Source organism: Ips typographus, linkage group LG8 (genome assembly GCF_016097725.1).
Source record: "Ips typographus isolate SLU linkage group LG8, UJ_Ityp_2.0, whole genome shotgun sequence".
In the NCBI taxonomy this organism is placed as follows: Eukaryota; Metazoa; Arthropoda; class Insecta; order Coleoptera; family Curculionidae; genus Ips; species Ips typographus.
The window spans coordinates 8,172,369-8,194,516 of record NC_138429.1 but is presented as its reverse complement, the minus strand read 5'-3'; the positions used below and the strand labels follow the sequence as shown (position 1 = coordinate 8,194,516).

The 22,148-nt window shown below is 34.6% G+C and overlaps 1 protein-coding gene and 1 long non-coding RNA gene across 4 annotated transcripts in view; both read right to left on the bottom strand.

Annotated features, from left to right (window-relative positions):
* The window catches only part of Tpst (tyrosylprotein sulfotransferase), a 77,797-nt gene that overhangs the window by 38,446 nt on the left and 17,203 nt on the right, over positions 1-22,148 (bottom strand). For 2 of the 3 annotated variants that reach the window (XM_081984964.1, XM_081984965.1), the window contains one exon: positions 5,336-5,384. The exons of the other annotated variant lie outside the window; for it this stretch is intronic. The gene's annotated coding sequence lies outside the window, so the exon portion shown is untranslated. The remainder of the gene's footprint in view (positions 1-5,335; positions 5,385-22,148) is intronic. 3 annotated transcript variants of the gene reach the window in all.
* On the bottom strand, positions 7,942-16,880 carry LOC145732511 (uncharacterized). Its single transcript, XR_014179021.1, has 2 exons — positions 10,948-16,880; positions 7,942-10,886 (listed from the first exon to the last, which is right to left on the bottom strand). It is a non-coding gene; the product is annotated as an uncharacterized LOC145732511 (long non-coding RNA).

The following is a 22,148-nucleotide window of genomic DNA, read 5'->3' as shown; positions in this document are numbered from 1 at the left end:
GAGGAAAATCTCCCAGAGCGATATCAGGAGTTCAAAGAAAAACGATTTATTACTAAATTGCCACCGCTTATGCAAACTATCTAGTCCCTTGCGCGCAAGTTTGTAAGTTGTAAAATTTTGTCTCGACCAAGACGAATGGACTCTGAACCTATTGGAAAGTTGTATAAATTAAGAACTTAAACCGCTTCTGTGCATCCAAGAACTTTCTAATTTAAATTATTTAAATTACCTGAATCTCTCTGTTGACTTTTCAGGTGGAGAGGGCGTCTTTGTGAACGAATTTGATTTAAATCGAAAACTGTAAAACTTTGCCGCTTTCCGGCTTATATTCATAATTCTTTACGGTGTTCAACTCCCATAATTTTAGAAGCTTCTAAGTCTCGCTGTTTTAACTTTAGTGAAGTGAATCTTTATCTTAAACTTTATTGATTTTCGTGCAGTTTTCTATGAATAATAATAGTCTTTATTTAGCAAGAGGCTATAAGGAAAAACAAATACATGTCAAAGTATGATACATACATTTCTCTATTAATGCAAAATTTGAGCAATGCCTTGTACCTACTGTAGTTGTGAATATCCTTGAAAACCTTAATCCTGTCACAAATGTAAGAAGGCAACAGATTGTTTCTCAACTTAAAAGCAAATACATAAACGCTAAATACAATTTTTTGTTTGACTGATAAAAGGTTTAAAACATTGAGCATTGTTGCAGTAGGGGTATACATATTGCACTTTAAAATTGTTCGCATTGCTCGATTTTGCACAACTTGAATTTGATCAATTTTAAAACATGGCAAGTTGTACAACAGAGAAGAATAAATGAATTTACAGAAAAAGTGATGAAAAAACACTGAGAAAAATACTAATATTAAATACCTCAAGTACAGTCCAGGCAAGTGAGGTGAACATATCAAAAGTCACCAAGTAAATGCAAATTTCAGTTTCCAGGCACGTAGTTAATAATGAAAATATATACAGTGTGGTCCAAATTGGTGACGCATGTATGGGAATATCCGTTATCGTAAGAGATACAGGATCGGTTAAATGGGAGAAGTTTTAGGGAATTCAATGTCAAATTCAAACCCGGTTTTGAAATTAAATTATCATTTGCCGTTTTCCGGGAAATTGGAAAAACGTGAAACACTGCATTTTTAACTTTGCCTTATAGGTCCTTAACGAAGATAAAAATGTATTTGAAAATGTTACCTTATTAGGGCACTTTTTGACGTAGAATACGATGGTGTAATTAGCTTTTCCCATTTAACCGATCCTGTATCTCTTACGATAACGGATATCCCCATACATGAATCACCAATTTGGACCACACTGTATACTATATAACTTTGTTCCAGAGTTATTCCACTATTTAAAAAGTTTGTTGAATTTTTTACATGGCAAACAGAACGATTAGTTTCTATCATACAATATTTTTAACTTCATTAACTAAAAAAGGTAGTTCTGAGAGAGTATAAAGTCAGGAAAGCTCATTATAAAAGGCGAAAAGCGGCTTTTCCCTACTGTTGCTAGAGGCAGCTGCTTGCCAGTTTTCGTAACCTTTATTGAATATCCCAGAAACGTATTTTATGTACCCTCTCCACCATAATATAGGATATTCCATTTGTTTCCTTCCATCATAAAGTTGCAATGTTTATAGGCGCGAGGCGTCTAGACTGTGAAGTTTATTGTATATTGGAGACACAAGAAGTATAATTGATGACTCTTGGACTCGGTACAGCGCAATTGAAAACGCCATTTATTACATAAATTCAATAAGAAATTTAGCTTTTTAGTGTATTTCTGCAAGGAAAATGCATTTTTTTATTTAACAAAATTCTTCATTAAATGAGAGAGCAAAATACTTGCTCTTTTACCGCTAATACCCCCATTATCCGCGACACACAAATGATAAGTGATACTCAGTTGTATCACTAGAAAATAGAGTTACTTACCTAAAATTATTATCAACCTCTTAATGTGGGTATTAAGATACAAGAGTCCAAATCAAAATAGTAAATTAGAACAGTCAAAATCGCTTATTTACTACGTGAAAACTATGGTTCAGGATCTAAAAGTGTCAAAAACCACAAATAGTAAAGTGATCTCAAAAACTGATTTTTGCAATTTTAATAACGGTTTCACTAATTAGTCTTTGAATTACTGTTTGCTACTACAACATGAAATCTGGTATACAAATTTTACAGTACAATTATTTTAAAAAAATTTCTCGTTGCATGTCACATTCTAAACTATAATCAGTTAAATTGTGATTACGTATATTGACGCACTTCCTCATAAATCGAGTGTTTAATATACATAAAACATTATTTACGATTTGTTGTTTGTTGCAAGCTTGTAATTTGGCTTTTTTGTTGATTTACCAAAAATTAACAAAAACTGACTCACTAGTTGTAATTTAGATTTTATTTTTTATAGACACACCTCTGAAACTAAAAACCGAGTTTACTGTTGTTGTAAATTTAATTTTTTTGGTGTTTTTACACCGTAACTGTCACGTATTTATATTACTTCGACAAGCAATTTAGATTGCCATGGGCCAATTTAGAATTATTTTAAACACTTGCGGCCTGCGGTAAAACCACGATTGAATATTAAAAGCTTTTTTGGCATGCCGGTCACGTCCTGTACAGTGGGTCCTCCAATATAGTGCCTTTTAAATATAATTTTTTTCGGAATGGCTAAAAAAATATAACCAAAAATTAGTGGGTTATAATTTAATCGGATATGACGCTCATTTATTTTCAAAGTGCGGAAAATACAGTTAGTTCATCCAAATAACAGTTTTAACGACCAAAAAACCTCGTATTTAAAATAATTGGCACAATTGGTGTTCATACGATGTACCAATTACCGTCAGCATATATGAAACCGGATATGCGCGCCATTTTCGTCCTTTCATAGCGAGTTTCATGCAAAATTAAATGAGAAAAGAGAGGGCAAAAATTCACATTTTACGTTAATAACAGCAAGTTTTGTATATTTTTTCTCTGCAACTTCAGCATGTTATTCAATACTGTTACAGTATTTTACATGAAAATTACGAGAGGCGCATATTAAATTGAGAAGACTGAAATACTTTCTGTTATGAATATAATTTTGCTACTACTGTTTTCGTATCTAGTTTGGCTTATTATTTGGAATAATTACTTTCTACTACTACTTTTTTTAGTTACGTGACTACTAAACACAGATCATTATTCGATTCAGTCATAAATCACTGTTTAGAGCTTATACTCCATTGTCATGGAGTTTGAGGCGGTGTTGAACAGAAATTAATTTGGAATCAATATTATCGGATCAATTTGCCTTGATTTCGTGTGAGTGGCTCCGAATATTGAATTATTCTGGATGGATAAGCTTTAGCGGATAACTAGTTTATCAAAGCAACAATATCTTGGCTTTAGTTGGCAAACTGTTTCTTATAATTCAATTAGTATAAATCATAGCGATACATCCAATTTTCGTGTGATCATCGTTTATAATAGGAAATAATTGCGTTTCATTGTGTTGCCGTGCGAGTAGTCCTCATCTCTGAACGAAAATGCGAAACAAGATTTGTCACGCGAGCTTTCCAGGATTTATCCAGCAAATCGCTTTATTCCATACAAGCGCTTTATTTTTCTGCAATTTTTAAGTTTGCTCGCATAATTTATAGTCGGTTTAGCATAAAATGGAAGCTTAATACAGTTGTTAATAAATTTTGATTTATGTGTAAGTTTATGCATTATTTTACGAAAAGTTTAACCTTTCTGTATCCGTTTCTGAGATATTTACCATTTTATGTGAAATTTGATGTTTTCGGTCTCCAAAACATTTTGAATTTTTCTTTGAAAGACGTCAAAATATAAATAATACAGTGTAGTCAAAGAAGAAGTTTGTATTACGCCACTTATTTAAAAAAATCACTATTTAAATTGATACATTGAACCACCCTGTAACTGTCAAAATAACCGAATTAATGAAGGTTAAAGTAGTAGTTGTCAAATTTACTCAAAACTGTCTTTATTGTCACACACAACACTTTGTATAGACTTTTATATGTCAATGGATAAAAAATAAAATAGGTTTTCAAAAAATATGGCCGCCTGTGTTGATAGGTTGCTTTGTTTGGCCGCCAGAGGGCTCTAAAGCTAACTAAATCTTTTCCTTGACTGTTACCGGTTTAATATCTTTAAAGGATTTTTTTTAAATCGGGCAGATACGGCCCTAATATTTGGCACAAACCTAGCACAATGATTGCCAAATCTAGGGTAGTAGCTAAACTGTAGAAATACAATCATTAAGGTCGATTTTCGCTTGCACTAACTGGCCAACATCCATTAGGATAGTGGCGGTGTTTCAGGCAAATTTGAGCCTTACGAAAATTGTCATTTGCAAAAACAGTTTTTCAAACAATTTCCAAGCATTACGTAGTGGTAGATCTATGTAGTAAGTCACGTGACCGTGTTTTCCTAATTTTCAAATTAGCCTTTAACCAGTCAAAAGTGCACAATAAACCGTAAATAACACATGTGTATTTGTAGCACTTTGTATATACTTTTATATGTCGATGGACAGCCAATGAAATGAGCTTTCCATTGACGTATAAAAATCGATTGGTTAGACGTTTGCCCGCTAGAAATCAGCTTTCTAAAAATATCCTTATTTGGGTTGACAGGTTAGACGGTTTGGCCGTTAGGGGCGTCAAATTTGACCAATTTTTTTATCACTTTTTTGGTGCATCCTTTTGTTTAATCCTTAAAAACTCGCTCAATTGCACTACTTTTAGTAGTTTATTACGTCAATGGATAACCAATGAAATGAGCTTTCCAAAAATACCCCAACTGGGGTAATAGGTTGGACGGTTTGACCACTAGAGGGCGTCAAAGTTGACTCATTTTTTTGTGTGCATTTTTTCGTTCAATGGTCAATAACTAGCTTATTTGCCACACTTTGTATAAGCTTTTATATGTCAATGGATAGCTAATGAAATGAGCTTTTTGTTGACGTATAAAGTTGATTGATTAGTTGTACGGTTTCGCCGCTAGAGACAGTCAACATTTTTGAAAGTAAAATTACAAAATTCATAATTTTTCCTTGTTTTAACTTTATTTAAGTTTATATTTCAATGGTAATTGTATAGACAAAAATATTGTATGATATATTTTCTATAATACAATTTAGACCAAATTTTAATAGTTTAATACCCAGTAATGCTTACTTATTCTTAGTAATGTTCCTAATTCCCACTAATTCCTACAGTTTGTACACTATAATGCCCCAGTGGTGTACCCCTCGTATGTCCCTTGACACTACAAAACTTAAAAAATTCACTTACTTTTCATATACTGCAAAAATGCGCGACGTGCTGACACTGTTGAATCAATCTGAAATTAATAAAACATATAAATTCACTCAAATTTCCTAATTTAACAATACTTGGAAACTGAACATTCTCATTTGTATATAACCGAAAATTCCTGTATATTCTCACCTTTGTCGACTGATTACGGGTTTCATCCATCAATTATAAAGCCGAATTCGGGGAGTTTAACTAATAGCCGAAAGCGAGAGGGGCAGTAATGATGATAAATTGAGGGAACACTTCGAACAAGTTTGCATCAGGTAAAGTCCAAACCGTGGTTTGCACGATTTTCGTTTTATCATCACCAAAATGTTATCAATTTTCGGTCAAACAGAAAGTGCTCTTATTGTAGAAGTAGAAGTTTGCTTTAATCTAAAGCCTAAATTAAATTATTTTCATCATCCAGGAAGTTATATACAGTAAGTCACAAAAGGGTTGTTACAACATCTCAGCTTAATCATGTTCGGTAAATTATTGAGGAGTAAGGTTAATAAATTGTTCAGGTAGTTTGCCTTGCCTGAGTTTACTTACACTGCAATTTTTATAACAGTGGATCATTCAGCGACCTGTAAAAAGAAAAACATGACACCAGTCCACTTGAATGTACCAAAAAGGTCAACAATTCCTTGTCCTAAAAAAACACATTAAGGGGTGCAGTATGTTTTTGATATCCGGGCATTGTCGTTCCTCTCGGTTTTTCATTGTTTCGTCCCGTCATAATTCTGACGGTAAAATACCACCCTTAGCATAAGAAAATGCCTGGGAAAGAGAGAGTGGATTCATTTTTATTATTTAGGACGGGAACACTACCTGACGAGATGATGTATACTTTTTGCGCCTTATTGGGAGGAGGGCCCCCTTTCTGTCACTTTAAGACCACGAATGCGTCGCTACCCCTGAAAGATTTATGTCCACGAAACGTAGTTATCTTTCATATCGCCCGTTTCAACTGAAAGTTGTTTTTCCACTCCTGAGAAATTTAAACTGAAACTGTTAGGTCACGTGAGTGATCTATTATTTACCCGAAAGTTTCTCAATAAATTTATTTTTCCTTATATATTAGGAATGCAAAGCACCTGACATTTAGTTACAGTAGATAACAAGAAAACTTATTCATAATAACAAAAATATATTAAGTTTCTTAAATATTTAGGGCGTAATGTGATAGAGAACAATATCCTCGATTTTTCGCCTGATTCTATTTTTTAGTAGAAAACATCCTTGTAAGTAATGAACAATTCAAATACAGGGTGGGTCAGGGTTAAACGGCCAAACCTATACAATGCCTAGAGAATTGGATTTAAAGCAAAAAGTTGTATTCGAAAATGCGTTCTTACCGAGATACAGGGTGATAAAGTAATTAGCAATATTAATTTTTCTACATACAACTACGCTTTCGAATCTCCACAATTATAATGCACACATTGTAGTGAAAATGTACAGGATGATAAATAATAATAAATAAATAGGTTCTTATGCATCTCTTATGGGAAACTTCATGCAGTCCTAGACACTTTTACAAATAACTCAAAAACGGTGAAATGCAAGAAACAAAACAGTTTCTAAATTGAGAAAGAAAATCTAGGAAATAAATGATTAGTGGCGTACTACAAAACAGTTTGGGAGGATTGACCCCTGAAAAAGTATCACCCTGTACATTTTCACTACAATGTGTACACTGTAATTGTGGAGATCCTAATAATTAATCTTGCTATGTCAAGAATGAAAGTCGTGTAATAAAATCTTTAAAAAATCTGAAACTTTATCACCCTGTATCTCGGTAACAACGCATTTTCGGACAACTTTCTGCTTAAAATCCAATTTTCTAGGTTTGACCGTTTAACCCTGACTCACCCTGTATAATATCAAAAAATTTTGATTGTCACTGTGTAACACCTTCTGTTCTGTTATACAGGGTATTCCAAATGTTTCGAAACGGTCTACCTTTTTTCACAGGATGAAAGCTACAGGAAGGCGGAATTTTGAATTATTACCTAAACTTTTAAATGAAATTCCTAGGATCATAAAATAAGGTTTCGCAATGTTTTATTTAGGCAGTTTCGAGAAATCTGGGTTTAAACTTTCAGCAAAGAACAACAAACAAAAATACTTGATAACGTCAAATTAGAAGGTGGATTAGGGATGATAAATGTATACGGTAGATAGAGATATGAGTTGTCGATCAGGGAATGTATTATTGACTATTTTTCATGTTTTAACATGTGAACGTCTGCTGTCATCATATCTGACCATCACGAGTAAAGTTATTAGTTCCCTTTTATTTAATTGAACCATTTTCTATTCATCTTGCAATGTAACTTGACACATTATAAATGTTTGACACGAAATGTCAACCTATTTTAATTTGCACTTTCTGATTGGATAAAACTTTGTTAAACCTTAACTGCTGATTATAAAATGACTAAAATGTTCGAGACCAACCATTCAGTGTGCAAGGTCACTAAAGGCTAAAGAAGTAAAATTCACATTTTCCTGTCATTTCCACGCTTTTCCGATAATCGAAAATTTCATATCAGATTATTCCGTTCCAACCAAATGGAAAGCGACACGAGTTGAACGAGTGTATAGTACTTATTTTTAAAACTTCTTTCTGGTTGAGGTGTGCAGATAATTTCCTACTTTTTTTTTTTTTAGATACACTATGCATTAGCATAGTAATAGTCGAATGAAGACCCCTATTTTCAAAGCAAGATAATTCACTTCACTTTTTTGCCCGACGCTTTGGGAAATGCAAACTTCGTCCATAAAATATTTTTACTGCTTATTTTGCTGGCGGATTTGCCGTATACCCATCGGAAAAAACGCGTTATATACGGGCTTCCGGTATTTAAGGTCCCCCACATTTAATGGAATGGTCATGTTAAGGTTTTTGAAAGCTGGAGTGAACAAAAGTGTTTTTTTGATTTATTCCCAGCACAGTCAAAAAAATGGTTTACCCGAAATCCAATGTGGAGTGTTAGTCATAAGTTAATCCAAGATTAAATTAATTGAAACTTTATTTAGGATACGGAAAAAAGCACAAACGAATGAATGCAGAAACATTTCGTAAATTATCATTTCACTTGTTCACGACCAGTCAATAATTCAAAAGGTCGAAGAACAAAAGATGAGCGGTCTCATTTAAACTTCAATCTTATCTGTTGGTCAGATATAAATGTAAATGGTCCATTATACGTCTACACCTGGTCAACCACGGCACCACGATGCCATTGTGCGGCTTTTTGTTCCAAGTCGAGACGAAGAAGCACGTTTAACTTTTGCCTCCATATTCAGGCATAACGAGATTTCTGTATTGCCAATTGTCTTGTTCATCAATAAATTACTGCCGGTGTTTTAGTTCCCCTCCAATCCAATCACTATAGTTGATTAACGTTGCCGAGTGCAAAAGAGAGTTTTAACCGCCCTTAGAACATGTTTCTAACTGTTAAGGATTATCTCCGACGAATTAGAAGCTAATTACACCATAATGGCAGTAAAGTTGGAGTCTTTGTGGGGCTTCCAGAAGGGAATTAATTGTTATTCCAGTCACGATTACAACTGCACTAATTGCTCCTATTTCTCTCCCCAGTTGATAACCAACAATATCAAATTAAAATGCCGATAAAACAATCAGGAGGTCGTTAACCATTTTCTAGTCGAAATATGAACGAAAAAATGATTATATGAAACCTTGGTGAGAACAGTAACGTCAATTTTTTCTGTCTTAAGTCTGAAGATGGCTATAATGCTAAACATACTGTATATGGTAGTATTTTTCAACACTCTTTATTTCAATTTAATATAAAGTTGTTGTTGCATTATTAGCCAATCTAACAATAAAAATAAAGCTCATGGAAATTATGAACTTAATAGACATGTATTGGATAACAACTTGAATGCGGTGGATTGTGAGAGTTTGAACTTACACTTTGCCACCTTGACGTGTGCTGATATGCAGGCGTCTGTTAGTAAATACTCTTTCTACTTCTCTTACATAACATATGAAATGGTATCCCAAGCCATTACAAAGTTGAAAAATTCTTCGTGTTCAGATATTTATAATTTTAATAGCGCGATAGTCAAAAATACTGAATATTTCTTGATACCTCTCTTATCACATCTATACAACACCTCTTTAGCCACCTCTGTTTCTCCCACGATGTTTAAGCGTGCCAAAGTAATTCCTATATTTAAAAAAGGTTCAAAGTCTGACTTATAGTATATTATAAACCTAGGGACTAAAGTGGTTCTTTTAATCCCGCGGCGAAAAGTTTGTACTACAATTCGCTAAGGGATTAAAAGACACTTTAGTCACGAGGTTTATATACTATTTTATGCACTTTAGAATGCGAGAAACTAAAAATAAAAAAAATTACAAAACTAACAGTGGTTACAACGGTACTCTCGTATTACTGATAGTTGTTATTTATTGTTGTTGGCATGGTGGATTCACTTAAAATTTATTGTGCCCTGGAAGTGTTGCTATGGCACAAAACAAATGTCAATCAGTTGTTATCAAACGGTGAGTCCAGAAAAATCGTATTTTTTGAAAATGAACATTGAAGAGGCCGCCCAAGAGGCCCTCGCTAGCCTTCTTCCAGAAAAATCTCGCGAGGCTTACAAAAAACAGTTTCTTGGTTACCAAAAATAATGAAAAAAAATGCGTTAAATAGAATGCAGAGAATTTTACGGATGAAAAGGTGCTCCTGGCTTACTTCCTGCAGAAGTCTAAGAAGCTCAAGGCATCTTCTCTATGGAGCCAATATTCCATGATCAAAGCCACGATAATATCTGAAGCAAACGTCGACATCAGCAAATACAGTAAACTCCAGGCATTTCTAAAGAGACAGAATGACCAGTATAAGCCGAAGAAGTCCAAGACATTGGATTTCGACCATATAAGAGATTTTCTTCAAAATGCTCCAGATGAACAATATCTAGCCCAAAAGGTAAGATTATTTTCTTTACTTTGAATATTTTCCTGATAGTACTACTAAAAATAACACCATTGATTATTTTTGTCTACAAAACTACAAAATGTACTGACAGGAGACAATTTTGTTGCAGGTGGTGCTGATTATGGGAGTCGCTGGAGCATGTCGAGGAAAGGAGCTCTGCCAGCTAGACTGCAACGATGTCTCGGATCATAAAAGCTTTTTTCTGGTAAATCTACGGGGTACAAAATCAGGGTACAAAAAAAAGGATCGCTTGTTTGTGATAAAAACGTCTGGCAAAAACTCTACGAATGTAGTGGAATTAGTGAGAAAGTATATTGGTCTAAGGCCACCTACAAAGCATACACGATTTTTTGTGTCTTACAAAAATGGGAAATGCATGACTCAGCCCATAGGAAAAAATACATTTGGACAGCTACCAAGGAGAATTGCTGGCTACTTGAAACTACCAAACGCAAACCTATATACTGGGCATTGTTTTCGCAGATCATCAGCTTCTTTACTTGCCGACTCTGGATCAACCATAGATGTGTTGAAAAGACATGGTGGCTGGAAAAGCAGTTCTGTTGCTGACGGTTATGTTGAAAATTCATTGTATCAAAAGAAGAATGTTGCCGATCAAATATTTACCAATGTCTTCTCCGATGTTGATATGGCATCAGCATCAACCATAGAAAGATCAATTTCAGAAAATGAGACAACGGCAACGGCGACTGCTACGTATGTGCAGAATATGTTTACTACTAAAAATGTTGCTTCCAATTGTCCACCCTTCGTTAGCCTTGCAAACTGCACCAAAGTCAATATAAATGTAAATATATATAATAATAAGAACTAGATTTAAGTTATGTTTATGTTAATTATCCTTTTTCGTCCTTACACTTTAACAAATAAATAAAGTTTCAATAAAATCATTGTTTAATTTGGAAGAATTTACTTTAAATCCCCCAGGGATCAAAATTACTTTTAATCACTAAAGTGCATAAAATAACTACCGTTCGATTTCAATTATTCCTATATTTGGCAAATTATTTGAAATTATCTTAAAGGAGGGGTCTAAAAAATCGCTTAAAGGCACGATCCGAGCAAAAGATATAGTCATTCCTGGTGGAAACTATAACCGTCACTGTCACATCCATGTGGTCTTCTCCTAGGTTTTCACCCTTTCCGCCTCTTGGAAGTACACCGCACAAGACAATTCCCAGTAGACTTTTAGAGGTCCCACCATCTCCACTCGACCGGCTGCGGAATTCGGTCGTCAACTTCAAATTTCCCTGAACACCGTTTCAAGAAACGTGGTTTCTTAGTGGCAAACGAAACTGACGTGCGGTACGTTCCAAGTTGAGAACCGAACTACGCTGTGCAAGCGTTGCGCTGTTATATCTGGCGTTGTTGAGGGGCTTGAAAGGGGTGATCGAGTGCAGTCATCTCTTTATGACGTTTCAAAGGCATTTGATTGCGTTGACCACACCCTGCTGTTGGAGAAACTGGCAAAGATCGGTTTTGGCCCTGCATGTCTAACGTTTTTCGAGTCTTATCTGCTGACCGCTCTCAGTGTATCGAGGCAAACGGAAAACTGTCCTCTGTCTTGCCACTAAAGTGAGGTGTTCCGCAGGGATCAGTTTTAGGTCCTCTTCTTTTTATAACCTACATTAATGATTTTTCAGAGTATGTAAAGCCAGCCAATTGTTGTCTGTTCGCTGACGACACAACCGTTATGTCTAGCGGGGCTACACTATCGGAGCTGTTGTTTCGTTCTGGGTAGGTGCAAACTCGAGTCTTGGATTTCTAATAATAAATTAGTTTTAAATCACATTAAAACTCAAGAGTTGATTCTCTCTACTTCGGATAACGTGTCTAAAGGTAATACCGTTACTTTGTTGGGAGTGACTATTGATGATCGTCTGAGTTGGAATGCGCATATTGACTGCCTTTCCAATAAACTTGCCACTGTCATATTTACGTTGCGACATCTGAGAGACACATTAGAACTAAAAGTCCTAAGAACGGCATATTTTGCATTGTTTCATTCAAAAATTCAGTATGGTATAGCACTTTGGGGTGCTCCGCTCATTCTATTCGAATCCTCCGGCTCCAAAAGCGAGCGATCCGAACCATGTTGAGGCTTGGACCTAGAGATTCTTGTAGACAGCATTTTAAGGATTTGAAAATCTTAACATTTCATGTTGGTCTGCATAAATGAAATTCATAAGAGTAAATCGCTTTACACCATGCACTCTCAAGTGTATTCGTTTAACACCAGAAACGCTAATTTATTGAGTTTACCTCGCAGGCTACTTCAAATCTCTGCTAAAAAGTGTCCTAATTTACGGTTTTATAATAAGCGTCCTGATTGCATCAGGACACTGGAGGGGTGTGCTTTTAAGAGGGCGGTCAAGCAGGTTTTTATTGACGCTTCTTTTTATACCGAGGAGGAATATTTTAATTATGTTTTTCAATAGTGAGCCTCAGTTTTGTATGTTATTTTATATTTAACCTGTATAAGTTTTATCCGTTAGTGTTTTGTTATATTGTAGATTGTAGGAATTATTTACTTGATTTAAGATGACTTGCTGCGCATACGTTTCATGTATATTGTGATTAAATAAATAAATCTAAATCTATTGTGCAAATTTTAGAATAGTTTTAAATTGCACACAACTAGCACAACCTCAATTTAATTATTGAGAGTGACGCCTCTTCAGCTGCAAATTAAGTTGTAAATGGCATTTTCCATTCACTATGCAAGTCTGATTTTACAGGACCTTTACTGAATATTTTCAATTTTCACGCTAGTGCGTTATGAATATAAAGTGTTTTCTACACCGTCAAACTGTCAATGCAGTAATTGACTTTTTATTTGATGTCAAACAAATTAATTGTGTATTGAAAGTGTGATTTTAAAAAACTCATTAAATAAGCAGCACGGTTTCAGGATGCTACTAAAGAATTTATTGGAAATATTGCTCTTTGTAATTTACCCTCATTGTTAATCGTATATTTTTCAATTAAATTTTAAATTTTAATTAAAAAAAGTTTTGAAATCCCAATTAATCAATCGAACGAGACACAACAATGTTACTGGGTAACAAAGTGGCACGTGTCGAACATATAAAGCCTCTAAATCACGAAAATTCCCTAAACATTACAAATTTCATGGACAAAATAACAATGCACGTAGTGGAAGTAATATTGCGTTTAGTGTGCGTACAACGATTTTCATTATTGGCTTTGAACCAATTTAACAACAAAATTAACAAAAGATTATTTCAGCAACCCGATAAAGTTATAGTATCTTAGTAAACTTGCAGTGTATTTAAAAAACTGTTAAATGGGTTATTCCATTAAGGAGTTTCCTGTCGAAAAAGTTTCCGCAAACTGACAGGCAAATTAGTGCCCAATTGAGCGTAGGTTCACCTATTTCCTCCCTTTTCGATCTGTTTTGTTTCAATTTCCTATTGATCTCTCCATTATTTCCGCGACATAGTAATTTATCCGTTTACTCATCCGAAAAACGTGATTAAACGCACTTCCGAACTAATTGGATAACGCCAATCAAATGAATTATTTTGAAGAAAATTTACTTTTTTCAAGTTTCCAAGTATCTCTGTTCTACTCAGTTAAAATGTCAACAGAAGTTAAATTAAACACTGATTACCCGCTACAAATAGACTAATTATACGCTGCCACTAAAGTTAAAAATAAGAAACGTGGATTTTTTTTCATTAAAGAATAATTTATTAGAGCAAATGAGACGTTCAAATCATTCTAAAAATACCCACACAAGCCAAAAATAATTATAGTTTTCACTGGATTTACTTGCGTTAACACATTTCATAAACCATTTTCCCGACCGAAAGCAACCTGAATTGCAGTGCAACGTAAAGAGATTGTTGTGATTTACCGTAAAACCGCACCGTACAACATTACAATACTACCAATTTTTATGGTCTTGTAAGTTTAATAAACATGACAAACAGAGCTATTTGCTGGATATTTGTGCATTGTAATAATTATCAGATTGAAACAGTTTTGAAATGTTGGTTTAAGGGTTATATTTTTGTTCCTCTATATCCTCAACCTAATATTCTCCAAGTCAGAATACTTATATGTTTCCAATTTGATTATTTTTGATAGGTCTGCTTTTTTTTGATCAATCACAACTACTTTATATAGCGTTATAAACCTGTTGCATAACATCCATTTTCCAACACTCGTGAGTTATCGTTATGTTCGTCAGGAACAATGGATATTCCGTATTCCAGAACAACTCCTGCCGATCAAGTGAGATTAATCGTCAAAAGGCCAACCTGGATAATCACGGAATAACACGGAAATCTTAATCTTCACGTGACTTGAATTTGTTGAAAATTCGTTGTGTGTCGTAATTTTGCTTAATTTTACTTTCAAGTTAATAAACAAGGTTTTCTCTGAACATTTCTGATTTGCATAGGTTTAATCGAGTGGAAAGTGGTAATTGAAACTTAACGTTCGTAAACATTTCGAGCACTTTACAATTAGCCAAGCAGGATTAATGTGTTATGTCTCAAAGCAACAACATCTAAAACCCTTTACAGAAGTTTAAAGTGATTTAATTGGTCGTGGTAATCCTTGGAAGTAAATAGGGACCAGATATTTAACCAAATGTCTGAAAAATTGAATTTAATTTATCCTAAAAGGGGTAGATGAATTAAAAGGATTCGTGAGAACGCAAATTAACTTAAAATTTGCATAAATGGATCCCCTTGCTTGGGGTTGGGCAAATCTGATTCTATTATATTCGGAAAAGGCCTAAAAAGTCACTAACTAAACTTCTCAAATGGCGCCGGAAAAAGCTATTGTCACCCATTGTCGTTTAACTTGGCAGATAAACGATGAACGAACGACTTATAAAGCCGAAACGACGGAATGAAATAGCTTTTTTCTAGCATTAATCCACGTTTTTAGATGATTTAGATTAATCGAAACTCAATCTGGGATTACCTAAATAGTAAGAGTTTTTAAACGGAACGTGAAAGCCACTCTAAAAATAACTGACGACTGAAATAGCTGCCTATCAAGCATCATTCGACATAGAAACTTAAAAATGGAAAAATTAAATAAATTATCGCCAAAACTAATATACAAACAAAAGTCCACGTTTTACGTTCTCACTATTGTTAACACTTCGACTTAACGGATATGAGGTCAACGAACGTGAAATCTTATTATTTAAAGATGACCAACCGACGTACTATTGCTAGTGAAATTACTAAAACACATTGCAATTTTTGTGGAAAGTATTTAATAACTTTTTTCTACTTAGGAAGCGCGTTTTTAGATTTTTTGCACCGTTAGATTGACCTACATGACCGAATTTTCTTTGCAGTACATTGTCTGGCTTGATTGCACCAAGAAGCCTTAAATATAAACATCTTGCTTGTATTTTGCCGCTTTTAAGTTCATCAGCTTTTTTTGGAGCTGTTAATCAACAGAGATAACTTCTAAGTGATTTCATACTGACTGAATTAAATTTTAGTTAGTTTTCCTGTTAAAAAATTAATAATGGGAAATTTAGCTGTATGATTGTACCATTAATATTTGTCCATTGAAAATTGGAGAGTACCTAAATTAAAATAAAAACTGCAATGTACCGGGTGACCCAATAAGACTGTTCCTCGACCATATCTCATAATCTCATTTTATCAATATTTCAGGTTAGGAACGAGAATTTGAAAAACGGTTTTCACTGGCCTATTTGGATGTTATTTGGCTACTTTTTCATAAAGAAAAAGTCATATCATTCCATTTGTTTTTTTTAATTTTTTTTGGAATTTGAGTCATGGTGTCAAAAGTAGCCCCCTGGCGGAGAAATATTCAACTAAATTAACTATATTTTGGTTGATTCTTATTGCCCAAGAAATGCTCTTTTCAACAATACTGAATTTGTTAAAATTGGTCAAACTGTTAAGAAGTTAAAACAGGTTAATGCAAAAACAATTGAACACCTCACGCCATCTTTGTTTTTGAAATAACAGAAATTTTTTTTTACGAAAATGATAGATAACTTGGTTCGCTTTAAAAATAAGGAAAAAAAACTCTAGTTTATTGTGCAAAATTTATAGAAAATGCAATTTAAAAATTTAAGACGGCAGTTACGACCTCTGGCGGTCATTTTTAGAACTTGAAAATATTTTCCAGCGATTCTCCATGGCCGATTTACCTAAAAAAAATTTTACCCCAAAATCATACGACGAACGGTTCCCGAGATATGGTCGAGGAACAGTCTTGGGTCACCCGGTACAGAAATACTTTAGTTTTTATACTACATGTAGAATAGAAAATTGTATATAACTAGGCTTTCAGTAATATTCACAGTAATTATGTTGACATGTTGATTTACTATTTGTGGATAAGTTGCTTAATGTTTTTTTAACTAATTAACTGTGCAGTTGTTGTCATGTGATGAATACTATTCGTTGTGCACACCAACGTCACGTGCCATCAAGTTTCTGACTACGTCATTAATAGAAACATTTTGAAATTTCTAGATACCTAACAACTTTCTCAATTTAATTAGAAAATCGATTATTTCCCTCATAAGTAAAGTGTGTCATAAGTATGATAAGTACACAATTTTCCTGTAATTATAAGGGTATTTGCATTTATACTGGTTAAATCAGAATAGCTGTCATCTGAATCACTTCCTTGCATTAAGTATGCAGAACTCAGTCACAGAATCCACTTTACAAAAATAAACTGCTAAAAATTTGAATTGTTGGTCTTAAAGCTGGTTATTTTGACATTAGCAGCAATTGGTTGTAAATGCTTCTCTTGGTGTAATTTACAAGAAAGGCTCATAAACTTGTTGGTATTTTAGTAATTTCTCTTTAACCGACATTACCAGCTATATTACTTCAATAAACTTGAGACTTTAGATACAAAAAACCAATAGAGTGTATTTGCATATTTGCAATTAATATCTAATTAATGCAAAGCAGCGTTTTCTTTTATTATTCACAATAAAGTAACACACCAAAAAAAACCTCTAATAGGCAACATTTGCGAGTAGAAAACATTAACCACGCACACAAAATTTGCATGCAAATTGCAAACTTTGCCCGAAGAAAACCATTAAGCCGACAAGGGCGATAGTCAAATTTTAGCTTGACAAGTTTTCTTACTCGGCTGTAAGCAACGGGCAATTTACAGGAAAGCTGGTGTGCTTCATGGCTGAAGGACGGCATATCCTGGGGGAAACCCTGTAAGACGTTCCGCATAATTCCCATCAGGCGTTGATGGAATCCCTAATGTTTAAACTGATTCCACACTAGAGATTATACTTTCCAGAAGCAAAACTTTTTTTTATTTGTATGAACAGTGATAGAAAGAATGACGTTCGTGTGGTTATAATGGTAAGCCAGTCTAAAGCACCCCACGATAATTAATTCAATTTACATCGCATCCATCACATTCATAGCGACATGGTTAATTAAGCTTCAATTACACCTAAATCCTTCTGTCATCCAAAAGACATATAAACTAGATATTAATTTAAACCTAATCCAGACGTGGAAACTCCAGAAAGAGGCGTTTTGCGCAGTGGAATAATAATTATGATACCTCGCAGATCCGGGATATTTATGTTTCTGGATTTCATCTTATTCCGTTTCCAGAACGCGTTTCCCTCGCAAACCAAGAGGCAAAACAAAAAAAAAACACCTAATAGGGTCACGTAGACCAGCCAAGGAAACTAAGCTAAGGATTGCTTTATTCATATTTTGTAAATGACGCAACAATGTTGCCTACGTGCCTGGTGAAAGTAAATTAGGTTATGTGGCGCGGTTATTTAGATTGATGCTCGGTTTGAGGTACTTTAAAAACGCTTTTCCACATTCAAGGGAAGTTTTTAACTCGTTCCCGCAAAACTTACCCGATATAAACTTGGTTAATCTTTTAAGACCACCCATGCAGTCATAAAACTTTGTCTAAGCTGTGTTGACAAGAACATGTACTTGTATGAGATTAGACTGACTTAATATTAAAGCTCTTTTAGGTGGCAGTTTTAGATTATTCAAGCTTGAAGAAGTTTAGTATCACTAAAAGGACCTGCCGTTAACTCATACTAATCGTGTTTATACTACGCTAACACGTCCAAAATTAGATAGCGGTCCGAATCAGGATTCGAATCGTAGTCGTACCAATTTACGTTCGAATTTCCGAGTTTCATGGAAATGTACGTTTGCACATATCCGGACCGATCCGGCCGACTGCGCCAACGAGCAAATGAAATTTTCATTTTGCCGCTCCAGAACTCGACGCTCGCAAACCTAACGAGATTGGAACGTTTGATTCCTTTAATTCTGCAATAATTGTGGGTTGAATTATTGTTTGAACGCTGGCCCTCACATTGAATTCCTATTAGAAGGGAAAAACCGAAGAAAAGCAATGGAAACGATAATTGAATTCCGACGTTATATTTTCAAACTGCAGACAAGCTGTAAATTAAGGAAAACGTTAAACTGGACCATCTGAAATTCACCACTAGTTTATACATACAATACAAGTTATAAAAGACAGTACATAATTCTCCTAAAGAATAAAAACAGTTACCTGTTTGTCTTCACGATATTTGTGATAAAACGCAGACTAACGCCAACTCACACTAACATAACTGCCAACTAGTTTACAAAAATAATTCGAGTGTAATTTTCAGTTCATGTCGCGAAGCGTAACATGAATTTGATGTCACACAGTAGAAACAACGTAATAGGATCAGAAATAATAACATGACACAACTGTATAAACGTTTGGTTAACCCAAATGCTCAACATCAAATTAACAGCTCCGTCTTTCTGGTCAATTAATCTACGACAAGAGCACCTGCGAATTCGCCCAAGGTTTCTCGAAATATAATGTCTTCCTTAAAATCCGACCGCAAAACTGTTTCAGAAAGATTAAGCCACACGTTTACCGGGATGGATGATATCTCACGTTGCCTAGATGGATGATACCTCGATTCCTCGCTATACCGAATTATTTATGAGATTTAAACCCATTGGAAAATTATCTTTCTATTGATAGTATAAAAAATTTTAGGACCCAGTTATAGAGTTACCCAAACTGTATTTGTGTATGATGATGATGGTGGTGGTTAGCTATTACAAAGAACAGAAGTTTCTTCTTACAATACGTCGAGTAATCTTCAATTCAAAGTCAGAATGAAGAAAATAAAGTTTATTATGTAGTTATTTCTAGGTTATGGAGTGAAGTAGTAGTCCATGATTCTCACAGTAAAGGTGAACACATAATCTTCTTCACAAAACATTTATTTAGCCCTCAAAAATGACAAAGGTAACGGTCAAAAAGCTTTACATGTTTCGGGCACATAAGTCAGGAATCTTCAGGAACTTAAACTAGGGAAAAGTACGCCCATAGTCTTTTTGTAAAGGGGAGACAGCTAGATCCATGTTTTTTGCTTAAGACACATAGACTTTTAGAGACCAGACACCAAATGTTCACGGCCGCAGAGAAAAGAAGAGACAAAAGTTGTCAAAACACTCACACTCAGTTATCAAGTCTTAAGAGTTAATCACCATATTTCTGGACAGCCTGAAGCTATACAGTGTGTCCCAAATTGGTTCTACACGGATTGGGATCTCGGTAACCATAAGAGCTACAGAGTCGGTTAAGTGGGGAACGATTTAGAGAATTTTATGTGAAACTTATTTCCGGTTTCCAAATTAAATTATCTTTCTCCGTTTTGCGGAAAGTTGGGAAAACGTCAAAGGATGCATTTTAAACCAACCCAAAGAGAGTTTTGAAACTAAGACATTATTAAGGTACTTTTTTACGTAGAACACGATGACGTAATTAGAAATTGGTTTCCGAGATAACTTTGTAAATTCTTATGGCCACCATCTTGAATTTTTGCATTTTTTGAAAGCGCTTAAAATAGTAGTTTTCCTATTCAGTGTGCAAAGTTATGTTTTCCCACACGCGAAAGCAGTTAGACGAACGACGCGAAGCGGAGTTCGGATAAGCTTCAAGTGCGGGAAAACTACTTTGCACACGTGTTAGGAACAATATTTTTTCTACGAATGAAATATCTACACATTTTGTTTTTAATTTTTATTGATATTAAAAACAACAACTTATAACTATTTATTGTTATTAACAACATTAATGTTAAATGTACAGTTGGTCGCGTTTTTTAAATTGATCGCAAATTGAGCAACTGAAGGTAAAATACTGGTACTTGGAACTGCTTCACTTTCTTTAGGATTGAAGGTCAGAATTTTGTTACTTAATCCTTTTTTATAACTTGTGGATTCATCAATGTATTCTTCAGCTACCGTAGTCGATTTCCAACCCCCCAAGCGTTTCATGTCAGTGATTCCTTCTCCAGAATCGGCCAGGAACGTTGCCGATGATCGACGATAACTGTGCCCTGTGTAGAGTTCTGGATTTGGCAACTTCAAAAAAATAGCTATTTCAGAAGGCATTTTTCCAAAACTGTTTACTCCAACACTTTGCGAAAAACATTTACCCTTTCTGTAAACTAGGAAAAAACGATTGTTTGACTTTTTTGGACGTAGGCCGGTGTATCTTCTGTACAGTTGCAGGTAGGTTCCGTTATGAACTTCTTCTGATATTATAAAGTTTCTTGCTGTATGATTTTGGGAATCCCTAATTTTAACAATTATGAGGTTTCCTTTGTCTTCAATATCTGTAGTGGTTAAATTGGCTAGCTCTTCCCTTCGACATGCACCAGCAAGTCCGAATATAGTGGCAACTTTAATTAACAGGTGGTGCGTAGTTCATAAAACTGAATATTTCTTCTTTTGTAAAAATTTTCGCCTTTTTAGGTTTAAAACCAACATTCTGCTTTTTCAGAAATGCAGTGAGCTTATAAAATTCACCGATATCGATGTCTCTTTTTATTTTTATTACATTTTTGAGCATTGAATACTTTGACCACATTGTGTTAGGTTTGAATTCTTTGCTTAAAGTAACAAAATACGCTAAAAGTACCTCTTCCTTTAAGGTTTTTATCCCCTTTTGTTCGCACCATTGGGTAAACAACTCGTACTGTTTCTCGTATTTTTCTCGCGATTTGAGAGGCAGTAATTGCAAACTAGCCATGTTGGCGGCTTTTAGAACATCTTCCGGAAGTTCATCTTCAGTGATATCCATTATTAAAATAGTTTTTTTAACTTAAATAAGTAAGAATAAACACTGTTGTAGACTTTAAATTGCATATAAATGCGTTGTTTGACAATGAGCTTTGGTTTCTAAGGAAACAAGCCTCATTTTCAAAGACAGAGATAAGGTGGTTTATTTACCTAAACTGTACGGAAGAATAATGTGAAAAAAGTCGTGTTTTTTATATGAAACTCCTGAATATTATTACATTTTTGAATTCTACGCAAAATTCTAAGCAGATTTTATGTATAATAGTCTATATAAAACCACTGTTGCAAGGTATAATCAGCATTTTAAAAAGTGTGCGGGAAAAAATTTTTCCCGCATAGTGTGCGGGAAAGTGCCACTTTGTACACACTTTTACGTATGCAAAGTAGCTTATTTGCAAACATTCGTAGAAAAAATCCTTTTCAATGACGTACCTACTTGATGATGGTATTATTTAGTTTCTAAAGGGCAGAAAAACGTTTTTTAAGTTATACTTAGCCTTGGAAAATGTCGCCGCCATTATGAAAAACAAATGACAATCAGTGTGCTTCCAATACATGTAGAACCAATTTGGGACACACTATATACTGAATTCAGGAGCAAAATCAGTTTGTGTAGCCAAGACAATGGAAGGTTGCAAAAAGTTAACACAGGGGTGG